Source organism: Pinus tabuliformis, chromosome 4_2 (genome assembly GCF_031772625.1).
Source record: "Pinus tabuliformis cultivar Carrire ecotype Pingquan chromosome 4_2, CPIR1, whole genome shotgun sequence".
In the NCBI taxonomy this organism is placed as follows: Eukaryota; Viridiplantae; Streptophyta; class Pinopsida; order Pinales; family Pinaceae; genus Pinus; species Pinus tabuliformis.
The window spans coordinates 583506413-583519612 of record NC_142304.1 but is presented as its reverse complement, the minus strand read 5'-3'; positions in this window follow the sequence as shown (position 1 = coordinate 583519612).

The window sequence follows — 13200 nt, the reverse complement described above, 5'->3', positions numbered from 1 at the left end:
GCCAAGGTGATCGGTATTGTATTCTCACATAGGCTCGTGCGCTCAGACCCCCAGTTGTGAACAAATGAGGACAAGTGCAAGTTGTAGGGAATTCAATATTTCATAACCCTTCAGACACATAAGGGATTACAAACTCAACAAGCTTTCATAAACAGAATGCAATTATTCAGGAAGGTCAAATAAATGGATTACGATAAAATCTTGATTCTTACCCTGCAAGAGAACGCTGAATAGAGCTACTGCTGTTGTCATGGCAAGCCAACCCCTGCGATGAAAACCTTCGGCGGATGATGCTCAAAAGCCTGGAGTAGGAAGCTGCCTCAATTGCAACTTTTTCAAATATCTTAAATGGTTTCAACTACTTTCACCTGAATGGTTCCAACTACTTTCATTTGATCGAACCACTATAAATTCTCCAATCGTCTAACATAAAATCTACTGGCACAGAGTGATGACAGGTGGCCTTCAGGGAAGTCCTTTTCAGAGGGAAACGCCTTATGGCGTAATTATTTTTATAATTAATAACAATAATAATTTAAAAAATGTTATAATTTAGTTATTTTTTATGATTTTATTTTTATTTTTTTAATATGGGCAATGTGAGACGTATCTTGGAGTAAGTGTTTTCATTCTTATCATGGATTGATGTTTATTGTCAATTACCAACCATTAGACTAGTTATTTTGTTGTTTAATTTAGGAGTCCTCTATAGAGGCGGAGGAATTCCCAAAAGTGGCCCCAAGCAAAAAAATTAAAAAAATCATGTAGAAGTAGTGGTTGAATTTTGTTTTTGATGGCGGAAATGGATTTAGCACCATCAAAAACTTCTTGGACACCTAAAACTTTAAACTTTGACAACTTTTACTTGGATTTACAAAAATCCATGCCGAATTTTTTCAAAATATGACCGAAATTTCCATAACTTTGAGGGAAAAAAAGCATAATTCTTAGACTACGACTATAATTTATATGGCTAAGCTAAGCATGAAAGAGATGTTAGAATGTCTTGTCTGTGTCAAATTACATTAAAAAAATAAAATTAATAATTATAATTACAATTCCATTTTTTTCCCTAAAGGAATCAACAACTTGGTCACTCTCTTACTCCCATGACATAGGTTCGATTCGTATAAAATCTAGGCACATATGTATACCCCTTCCACACACACAAGTGAATTGGGGGGATTTGAACATCAGACCTCCTTGCACATAATACTTCATTTATATGGCTAGTTGAGCTCCCCATGGGATTATAATTAATAATTAAACAAGTCTAAAAAATACTTCATTTAGATGGCTAGTGAGCTACCCATGAGACTATAATTATAATTATAACTAATTATATTTATAATTATACCAACCTAAATCCATCTTAACTCCGGGAAAGATCAAATCTCTTGGGGTACAAATCTTTTTTAAAGTGAACAGAGAATTTGATCCCTCTAGACCCTTGGTAGATTCAGAGTTAAAATGGATATAAGCTAATATATTTTGGTTTCACTGACAATAATTATTTTGACAAAATTGTTATTTTTAGTTATTTAAAATATATTGTTGAATCCATAACTAAATTTATCTCCTAAAAATTTCAATGCATTCTAATTACGGCGTAAGGCGTTCTCTCTGAAATTGAAATTAACTCCCCTCTCTGCCCACCTGTCATCTTTATAGGCGATAGGATGATATTTTAGACGATTGCCAAAATTTCAGCTGATGGATGAAAGTGGTTACAATTCGTTGTCAAAACGGTTTATGGACTTTTTTTTGAATGGTTTTAGATCCCTCTGCGTCATCTTGATTCCGAGTCTGTCTGCAATAAACACAAAAGCTTAACTAGTGATCTTGATTCCAGGTCCGTCTGCAATAAGCACTAATGAATTTACGATATTAAATATAATAAATATTATATAATAAAATTGTGAAAAAGTGTTTGTTTATTGTGTTTCTAAAGATTTTTAAATTGCATTTTATATTTTATAGTTTTGTTTTTCTAAAGTGTAGTTTTTAATTAGATTGTTTTTGTTAATATCATTGAATGTAATTGTTTATTTATAGCGGAAGTGATGTGTTTTTATTGTAATTCAAGATAATTGATTGCAATTTTAGAATAGAATATTTTTAGTTTTTTTTTTTTTTAAATATATTATAATTTAGTTAAATAGTAAGTAAATAACTTATTAAGTTAAATTTAGAAAGAAAATAATTAGAAATTTCAAATATAATATTTTATATTAAATATATAACATTTATCAAGATACTCAAATTAAAAATGTTTTCCTTATAGTTTTAATAAATTCATGTTATTATTTTAATAATTTTTTCAACATTTGTATTTATTATTTTAAAACAAAAAAATTATTTTTTTAATATTTTTAATAAGTGTTTTTGTTTAAATTTTTTTCATATTAATTAATAATTTATTAAATATCATTATAATAATTAAGAAAAGTTTAAATGGTGTTTTGTATTAGTATTTTTACTGTTTTTAATTTTTTTATATTTATATAATTAATAATTTTATGATTTTAAATTTTTTCTCTTTTATTTGAAGAAGTCAAAGTGTTTAAAGGTTTTAGTTTTTCATTGAAATTTAGTGAGATCATTATGTTTTAGTAATTTTTGTTAGTACTTAAAATATATTTTTAATTTCAAAAATTAATGGGAAGTTTTGAAAAACTCCTAGACACTTCATTTTAGAGATTCAACAACTCAAATCTTTCGTTCCAATGCTTTTAGATTGTATTATTTGGGATAAAATTTATCCAAAAATATGTTTACTAGAAAAAGGAAGTCTAAACATTTTAAACTACATTATTAATCTTTTTCATCATTATCCAACTATTATAAGTTTTTGAGTTTTGTATCAATTTTATAGTAATGAATTTACTAGAAACAAGTAATACACCCTAATCCAATGTGTACTTTGACATTACAATGATGTGATTATATCATTTAAGAACATTTTCAAAACAAAAACTAAAAAGAAAATTTCCCTTGTCATTAATGTGACCTCATTTCTATTGAGTGTGGTGTACACCACTAATGAATTTTATGTTTATAAAATCATGTACTTATTACTAACAAAGGCAGGTTATAAAATTATTTAACTCCAAAAACTGAGTCAACAACTAATATGCTCATCACAAATCATGCTAGAGTTGGGAGTACTTGGCCCATATAGAGTCATTGAACTTCTAGAGTCTAATGTCGATTGTTTGGTTTCACACAAAAGTCTAACATTTAAAGATTGCTTGGGCTATAATAAAGTAAGTAATTAAACCCCCTTCCTTTTCCCCTTCCCTTCCCTTTCCATGATTATATACTTTTCATTTCCATCATTCATTGCAACAATCTTAGCAGAATTTACTATTTACAAAAAGATCAAATTTCAAATCACTAACTCATTTGAGGATCTTTTGGCTCGAAAATTGGAATATGCACTTTATCAACCACATGCGCCAATCTGCTTGAATTTGGCTTTGAAATCCAATCGGGAATGGGAATGGCATATGTATTAGATTTTAAAATGGAGGTTGTAAGAATCAGGGACATATGACTGGGATCATGAGAAGAAAGGTGGAGGGGCTTTGGGAAACGCTTCAAAGAAGACTAGAATGGTGCACTTTTTCTTGTATTTGCATCCTCACGGAAGTTAAAAGTATCAGATCATTGTAATGTGGAGTACACATTGGATTAGGGTGTATTACTTGTTTCTAGTAAATTCATATGATGATGATGATGATGATAAACTGATTGACAAATTAATCACCACACTGCAACATGGTGTTCAAAATCTACCTTCAGGGTTTCACATGAATCATTTTAAGTTTGAAAAGGTATTTCTAACTTTCCTCATTAATGATCCCTATTATCCTCTACTAATTACATAGCTTCTCCTCCCTTAAATAAAATATTTCAATTCAACATTATCCATTGGAAGAAAAATCAATCTAAAATTTTGGTTGTTGCTTCATTGTAATGCAAGATGATCATACAAATTATCACATGGATCTTATCATTGGACTTGCTAATATGCGAGCAAGGAACTATAGCATACCTCAGGTGGATAAGATCAAGGCTATACTTCTTACTACCTTAAGTGTCATACTTCTTAAGAGCACTATGCATGAGATAATAAAACCAATATAACCACCATTTTCTACCCAAATTGGCAAAACTCTTCTTAGACTAGAGTTGCACAATTACATGGGATATTGCTTACAACTATATTTAGTGACCTTTTAAAGTCATATGGGAAATCCCTTTTCAACAACAATTGGGATGAAGATTAATAGCATAACAGATGAACAAGATTGATAATTTTAAGTTACGTAACATCAATTTTTTTTTTTAATTTACTAAGAAAGTATCATAGTTGAATAACAATCAATTTACTAAAAGTCTTAAAAACTATTAAAATTGTTATACAATAATAATTAAACCATTAATCTCAAAAACTCAGTTAGAATGCACATATTGTGTTTATGGATTCCAGAAACATGCTCTACTTAATGAAAAGTGTAAAAAAGTCATATAAATGAGTTTTATTAAATAGTCTCATAATCGTTTCGTTGAAAAAAATAAAAATAAATAAATATGAGAGGATGAAAATAAAAAACATTGCTAGTAGTGTAAGTGACTCTACGGTGAAGCGACTCTATGGTAAAGTGACTCTACGGTACTATAGCCCTTGATTTCATCGAGTATTGAGTCATGAATCTTTGGGGTTAAATTCTCCATTTGGAAATCATTCACCCGATTTCCTCATTGCTTAAATATGTGTCTCCATGCAATTAGTTTTCCTTTCTCCATTTTCAACATTTGAGTGTTGTGTTTTATCAATTAGCCAACTATTTGATGAAGGGAGGGGGAGGCAGATCTAGTGGTATAGTAGTTTGCAAATGGGAAAGAGGTTGATATCACCTCTCGAACTCCCAAAATATGCAATGATTTGGGTCGTGAGATCCAACAGGACGAATTAGTGATAAAGTATGCACCTGCGTCATAATGGATTTTTATGTCACGATTCTTCTCCAATTTATGCTTATGGTCTTTCCTTTGCAACATCTGCTAAAATTGCTAGTAGTTATAAACCATTAATCATAAATCACATGTTTTTAAAAAGTTATCTATTTTTACTCCTAAAACTTTCAACTTTTAATATTTCTCAACCTTTAGCACCTATTTAAGCAAACAATAGATTTGAAACCACAAATGCCTTTTATTTTATTCATTTTCCAAAAAATACTAAAAATGGTTTGTTGTCGTTGTCGTTCTTGTCACCAAGAATTCCAATTTCAACTTTGAAACGAAATGCAAAGTAAAAAAGCAAATTGCGCGACAAAAGGCAATCTAGATTCAACCAACTCATTTTCATTGACAAATTTTTTTCCTTGAAATTTCCAATTGTCTTAAAATATTATAATCAATATAAAATTTCATGATCAAAATATTTTATTAAAATATATAATTACAAATGGAGTTGTTTTAAGTGTAATTTTTTGGAGTTTTTGGTTGATTTCTCTTAGAATCCGGTGAAAAAAATTGTGGTGAAATCTTGATTTTTGTTTAAACTTATTGCATATATGAATTCAACACCCTGAAAAACCTTGGGGCACTTTGATTGTGTAGAGTTCACCAATCAAACTTGTGATTTCAATGAATCTTTGCCAGATTCTAGACAAATTAGATTGGAAAATAAATGAGAAAACTTTTCAAAAAGTCGCACTTACAGAAAACTCGATTATAATTTTCAAATATAATTATAAAAATTTGGAAATGCATTTTCATCCCAAACTTTCAATTTTTTTTATTTTTTTATTTTATTTTATTTTAATATATATATATATATATATATATATATATATATATATATATATATATATATATATATATATATATATATATATATATATATATATATATATATATATTTATTTATTTATTTATTTTTTCGAATACTTTTTCTAGTTAATTTTTTTTTCAAAATCTTGTAAAAATTTTTTGTTTTGTAAGTTTGGTAGGACCTTTATTTTTCATTAACATCAAAATATGGCAAGTTACATCCATATCCATATTGTTAGGTGGCCTCAATCTACCGAGAGGAAAACTAGATATGTTGGCCACCTAACGACATGATAAGCCATCTAGTAACAAATTGTGATAAGTCTAATCATCCATGCCAAGTAAGTTTGATTGACTTTGTACTACCTAGAATCTAAATAAATGTAAACATAACTATACTGGACATTATAGGACTGCATACAATAAAAATAAAGACAAAGAGACAGACACCAAGCTAATAATCTTTCGCAGACTCGACAGGAGCAGGGTCCTTCGCATTGGAGCCAGGGAGCTCTGTTTGTGTGATGCATGGTATGTGTTGCTCAATACGGCTGAGGCGCTCATTCTGCTTTTGTAACTGAAACTGAATTTTATGAATTTCCTTGCTATACTCTGGAAACCCATGAGTGGTCACGACCCCACCAAACAGAATATAATCTAATGCTTTGGCCAAGAGGATCTTCATCAACCAATACAAGTGCAACGTTTGCTTGAACTCAGTTGATGAACTGGGGCCGAGGTGCCCTGATGATACACTATTGTTGCTTCATTGATGATGCTTGAAACTGACTTTCGGGCCCAAGCTTTGCCCCAAGAGGATCTTGGTTGGTTACCCCCAGGGGATTCCTTGGAGATTTTCCTTTGATCGTCCGAGCTTTGGGCAACCTTGCCCTTTTCGGAGGCAGAATGAGCCATGAGAATTCCCTACTTTGCTTGGAATCAACTGGGCTTATGACAAATATGGGCTGATTGATCTAAAGAAGAAGACCATGACTTTTGAATCAGATAGAGTTAGAGTCATTATATATGTAATTACGGTTGATGAATCCAGTTATGATGATCCAATCATGAATGAGAAATGATCCACTCATTCATGAGAAATATTCATCTGTCGATACCTACAATTACTTTGACTAACAAACAGAGACCCCATAAACCACCCAGATGGGAGCTTTAACCCAGAAATTAAAAGCTTCCAGGGGTCGCCATAGAGCTGGGGACCTGCCAGAGGAAATAGATCAGAGGCCAGAAAATGAACCAGACTCCAATTCAATCGCCTAACACAAATAGAAAATTGACAAGAAACAAACCCCTTGAACCCAACATGAAATTACTTCCTCTCGAGGAATCAGAAGACAAAATTGTAAGCTAAACCATCCTCATACCAAAGCCCTAGAGGTTCCAACTCAAAACTATTAACATACATACAAAAAAAGAGGCCCCTGAGGTGGGGATAGAGAAAAAAAATACCCAGAAGTGGTGAGAGAACCACAACTAGTATAATACCAAACACCACAAACACAAGAAGACAAGAAACAAAAGAAATTGCTTCCACTTTTGTATCCTACACATAGAAATCCACATATGCCACCTTCTGCAATGACCAAGTTGCATAAGAACCTTTCAACCCGAAGGCCAACAGACAGATATAATAAATCATAGGGGAACATATAGAGGAGCTGTAAACATACCCATGAACCAGAGCTTGAAACAACTGTGTCTGAACCCGCACCCAGGGAGGATGCACCAATGAAGCCTTCTCCAAGCCACCTTTCTGTGCGGACCAGAGCCGATGGAAACAAAGTTCAATATCAAGAAACTTACCAAACTTACCACGAAAAACACTGGTTATCCCATCCACACTTATTCCCCTGTCACCTTCGAGGATGAAATTAACTCCTTGCATGCAAATAGCCACTGCTCCATGTGATTCGTGCATGTGGACGGTGGCAAGGATGCACCCTGGGATTATCAACCTTATTCGTATGTAGGTCTTATTACCATTGGGTCGCACCCGGATCAAGGAAAATCTTGTAAAGATTTTTAAAAATTATAAGTTTAAGTTATTTAATCTGCAAAGATCAAAGGAAAGAGAAAGATATAAAGGAGATGGAGGTGTTGAGGAGACCCTGTGCGATGGCGACTAGGGTTCGACCTTAACCGACCTTTGTCCTTCATTTTCGCTACTATTCATGTTCATGGCGTTTTGATTTCATCTTGTTCTCACCTCTCTCACGTTTTTTGGTGGATTGAATCAATATGGGAAAAAAAATCCCTGTGTTGTTCGTCAACCTCTTCATCTCCAATGTTTGGATCGAAATCCTTAGTTTTTTTCGCGATTCCTCTAGTGTGGATGGTTCCCTCCCTTGAAGAAATGCTTTTGTTTCCGTTGGGTAGTGTCTTTCTACCTCATTGACATTTGCCCCTGTGGCAACCTCTTCTAAGTATGGTGTTTCTGTTGCCACCCCTGCATTGAGCCCCTGCCAGGCTCCATCAAAATCCTTCCGCGACATTGTTAAAGCCTCTAATTCCTGTTGTTCTTCTGCTATTAAAATGATACTAGTCAACGAAGCTCCCACAATGGAGGTTTCTTTGGGAGAAGAGGTCCTCAGTGAAGTTAAGTTTTTCTCTGATGTCAGTCTGATTTGTAAGTTCATTGGGTTGTGGCCAAAGTTAGTTGATCCCCACTCCTGGATCAACGAGCATTGAAAACCCCTCATTTAAATGGATTTAAACATCTACCCCCTGGCCATGGTTTTCTTCATTATTGTTTTCAACAAAGTTGGAGATAAGGAGAAGATTCTTGATGTTGGTCCTTGGTTTTGGGGTTGTGCTGACCTCTTTATGTGATCATAGTTCCCCTCCTTCGACCCGCTTTCGGCGTCAATCACAACTGCTCCCGTTTGGGTAAGACTCCCTAATCTTCCTATGCATTTATGGAACCTTTCTTCTTTAACTTATATCAGTAATGCCTTAGGCAAGTTTTACTGTCATAGTGAATATACCAAACTCTATTTAAAAACCACATATGCACGCATATGTGTGGATATGGATTTCAATATGGGCTTCCCTACTAAGATTAAGCTCACTGGCCCTAACTTCTCATGAATTCAATCTCTGGACTTTGAAAATGTCTCCTTTCGTTGTAGAGCCTGCTATGAGACTAGCCATGCCTTAAAAAATTGCCCAAGTGTTGGGAATCCAAGTCAAAGTTCTCTCATAAGCCTAAATGTTGGGTAGATGCTTCTTTCAATCATTACTCAATCTCTTTGGAGTCTCCTCCCTTAGATATTGGAAAGGAGGGCGAGTCACCAAAGGGTATTAAAATTTATGATCCTTTGAATGGAAAATCTAACGCTCAACCCGTCTCCTTTGATTCTCTTATGAAGGCTCCCAATTCTGAGGCAAACTCGTATGAAGTGAAGATTGAAAGTGCTCCTCACATTATGATAAGGGTCTCTCAAAATAAATGGAATCCAGTGCGAATTCTTAGTAATTGGGACAAGAGGAAAGAATTTGCTATTGCAACGGGGGCCGCGCTCCCATCATTCAACAATGGGAAAGAGATATCGTGATCAAGACAAGCTAGGAAAGTGATATTGTGGGTGGATCAAGCGATGGTGTTTGTTCCTCTGCAGGATGGTAAGGAGGCCTTCAATATCCGAGATACCTTAATCTTGGATGAAAGTATTGGTTCAATAGAAAATGGGAAATTGATCCAAGTAAAAAAGAAGACGAAAGACTCACCAGGAAAGGTGAAATTGAAGTCCAAGAAAAACTTTAAATAAGAATGTATTGCCAATGCATATGGATTTTAGGCACTTTTTTGGAAAATTTATAGATGGAATGGAATCAATCATCATATAGATTGCACACATCATTTTAGGTTATGGGTTGTTCATGTGTTTTCTAACCAGAATCTAAAAGGATTTTTGCCTCAACAAGCTCTCAAAAGATGTAATGATTTTTCTTTCTTTTATTAGTATAATCCTCTAGCCATTTCTTAAAAAAGAAGAAGTTGAAAATATCAAATGCCTTAAGAGAATTTTATACTACTAAATTCATTTATGCATTCAAAAATGTATTTTAAATGATAAAAAATCACAATTTCACTATAAATTATATTTGTTAGATAAAAGAAACCATTTGATCTATTAGTTAAACTACACTTTAAATAAATTTTAATAAAATTACATTAAATTTATTTAATTATTAACTTCTAATAAAATAAATTAATATAAATATTATTTTTGAGCCGAGAGGCTCATTCCATTCTACAGCCCAATGTGAAGGTGACGTCTAAGTACGTTTGTGTTCAACTTGGAGTTAACACGTGTCCTCTTAAAGTAAAAATAAATATTCTCTAAATAGAAAAGTAATTGTTGAATTTAGGCTTCTCTGATCATAATAAGTTTATGAAGTTAACACGTGTCCTCTTAAAGTAAAAATATATATTCTCTAAACAAAAAAATAATTGTTGAATTTAGGCTTCTCTGATCATAATAAGTTTATGAGAGGCGTTTGGACGAAAATAACGTCATCATTCATTTGTCGATGCGTCTAACCAACAATATCGACCATAATAAAAAGAAAAATGAATATGCTATGCATGTTTAATTAGTTGTCCACATAACTTACTATAATTTTATATAAAGTAATTAAAAGTAGAAAAAATATATGAGTAAGATGTTTAAACTTTATACTTTTCAAATATATTTTAGCTTGTTATTTAAATAAATTATTTGAAGATTTATGTTCACCAACTTATATGAATATCAACTTCATATATATCTATATATAGAAAAAAATGTTAAAAAAAAAAATTCTAATATTACATATAATAAAATATCTAAAATAAGTTATGAATAAAATATTTTAATATAAATTAATATTGACATATATTTAAAAATATATATTATTCAAATTTAAACAAAAAAAATTAGACATTATAAATTTATATTAGTTTAACTTAAATAAAATCACATAAAAATAAATATTTCCTAAGTTCTGGAATTTTTGAATTTTTAAAATATCTGCCCAATTTCAATATAATTTGTACATTTTACAATTTACACCATAAAATAAAATATAAATAATAAATCTATATTGGTTTAACTTAAATAAAATTACATAAAAATAAATATCTCGTTAGCTCCGGAACTTTTGATTTTTTGAAATGTCGTACGAATTTTCAATAGAGTGTGGCTATTTTATTTGTCCTTATTAATAAAATACGGATGCTGACATCATGCCACGTAGTTAATTTTTAAAAGAAAATCAAACAAGAACCTGATTACAGCGGGGCCCATATAACTGTCAGAGTTTACGGAAATATTGCCATAGGCGTGAGACACGTGTCCATATCACTGATCGAATTTACGGAAATATTGCCATCGGCGTGAGACACGTGTCAAACACAAAATTCAAAATTTGAATGAAGAGCAGGCGTGCTGAATTCTATTATTCAACTTGCTTGCTTTGTCCGCCCTGCTTTCTCCAGGCTTTTGATTTTGAATTTCAAATTCACTTTGTACAGCGTCTCGGTCACATGCGAAAGATTCTCTGCCCTGCCGCTAGCCCCCTTTTCAGGACGGGCAAGGTTTTGGTCCCTATCCTTGTGACTTTGGCTGTGTGGTCAATCGCTTTTATTTCCTCTATTGTTGGCGGTGTTTTCAAATTCCGAATATGAACTTTCGTATTTCCGCCATATTAGATGGCATTTCTAAATTATATTGAACTTTCATAATTCCACCATATTTGGTGGTTAAATTATAGCTTTTGATTCCATTATATTTGGTGACACTTCTGAGTTGTTTATAAGTGGAAGTAAGAGGAAGGCATTGGAATGGCATTTTTATCTATAATATAATATTATAATAAAGTTAAGGCTTCTGTGATCCATATCGGTTTTAGAGAAGATTCTTCGACGAAAATCACATGGAAACTCATTTGTCCACGGGTTTCGAACCAACTTGCCCTGACGATGAACCACACTAGTTGGTTCGAAACGCGTCCACAAATGAGTTTCCATGTGATTTTCGCCGAAGAATCTTCTCTAAAATATAATATTATTTTGATATGAAAATTTAATATATATTTTAATGGTATTGTGCAATTATTTTAAGTTGAGTGGTTTTTTTGGATCTGAATTTAACAATATAATTGCTGGGGAAGATTGTAATTTTTGTTATTTTAAATGTATTTTTATGGTATAAATATATTTAGTGTTTTGAAATATTTTTGAGTATATAAGTTGTGTACATAATTTAAATTTATAACTTTAATAAATATTTGTCAAATTTTAAACAAAATTGATCTCAATATATATATTTATATGTTCAAAAAATTTCAAAATATAGAAGAATTAAACTATAATTATTTGAACTTATTTATTTAATTTTTAAAATAAATTTATAATATTTAAATAATACATTTATTTATTCATGAAGTTTATAATAGATAGTGATAGGGGAATTAAACTATATAATTTGTGTGGTCTTAATGGTTAAGAGCATGTGTTTCCTCCTAGAGACCCAAAAAATTTCAAAATATAGAAGAATTAAACTATAACTATTCGAACTTATTTATTTAATTTTTAAAATAAATTTATAATATTTAAATAATACATTCATTTATCCATGGAGTTCATGATAGATAGTGATAGAGAAATTAAACTATACAGTTTGAGTGGTCTTAATGGTTAAGAGCATGTGTTTCCTCCTAGAGGTCACAAGGTCAAAACTAGAGGGGGCTAGAGTATGTATGCTTTCCTAGACTTAGCAATCAAATCGCTCAGTATGCATTCGTAGACTTAGTAGTCTATGCCTCCGTAGACTTAGCAGGTCCTAGTAGTCTATGCCTTCGTAGACTTAGCAGTTTGAGTGGTCCTAATGGTTAAGAGCATGTGTTTCCTCCTAGAGGTCACAGGGTGAAAACCAGAGGGGGGTAGAGTATGTATGCTTTCCTAGACTTAGTAGACTTAGTAGTCTATGCCTTCGTAGACTTAGCAGTAGACTTAGTAGTCTATGCCTTCGTAGACTTAGCAGTAGACTTAGTAGTCTATGCCTTCGTAGACATAGCAGTTTGAGTGGTCCTAATGGTTAAGAGCATGTGTTTCCTCCTAGAGGTCACAGGGTCAAAACTAGAGGGGGTAGAGTATGTATGCTTTCCTAGACTTAGTAGTCTATGCCTTCATAGACTTAGCAGTCAAATAGCTCTTAGAAGTGGGTCCCTTCTCCCACAAACAAGGGGTGGGGTCCCTTCTCCCACAAACAATGAAGTTTTTTTGTTTTTTTGAGTAAAAAAACCAACCATGTTAAGTGCCGGTGTGACCTAGAATAGGTATGATCCCCAAGT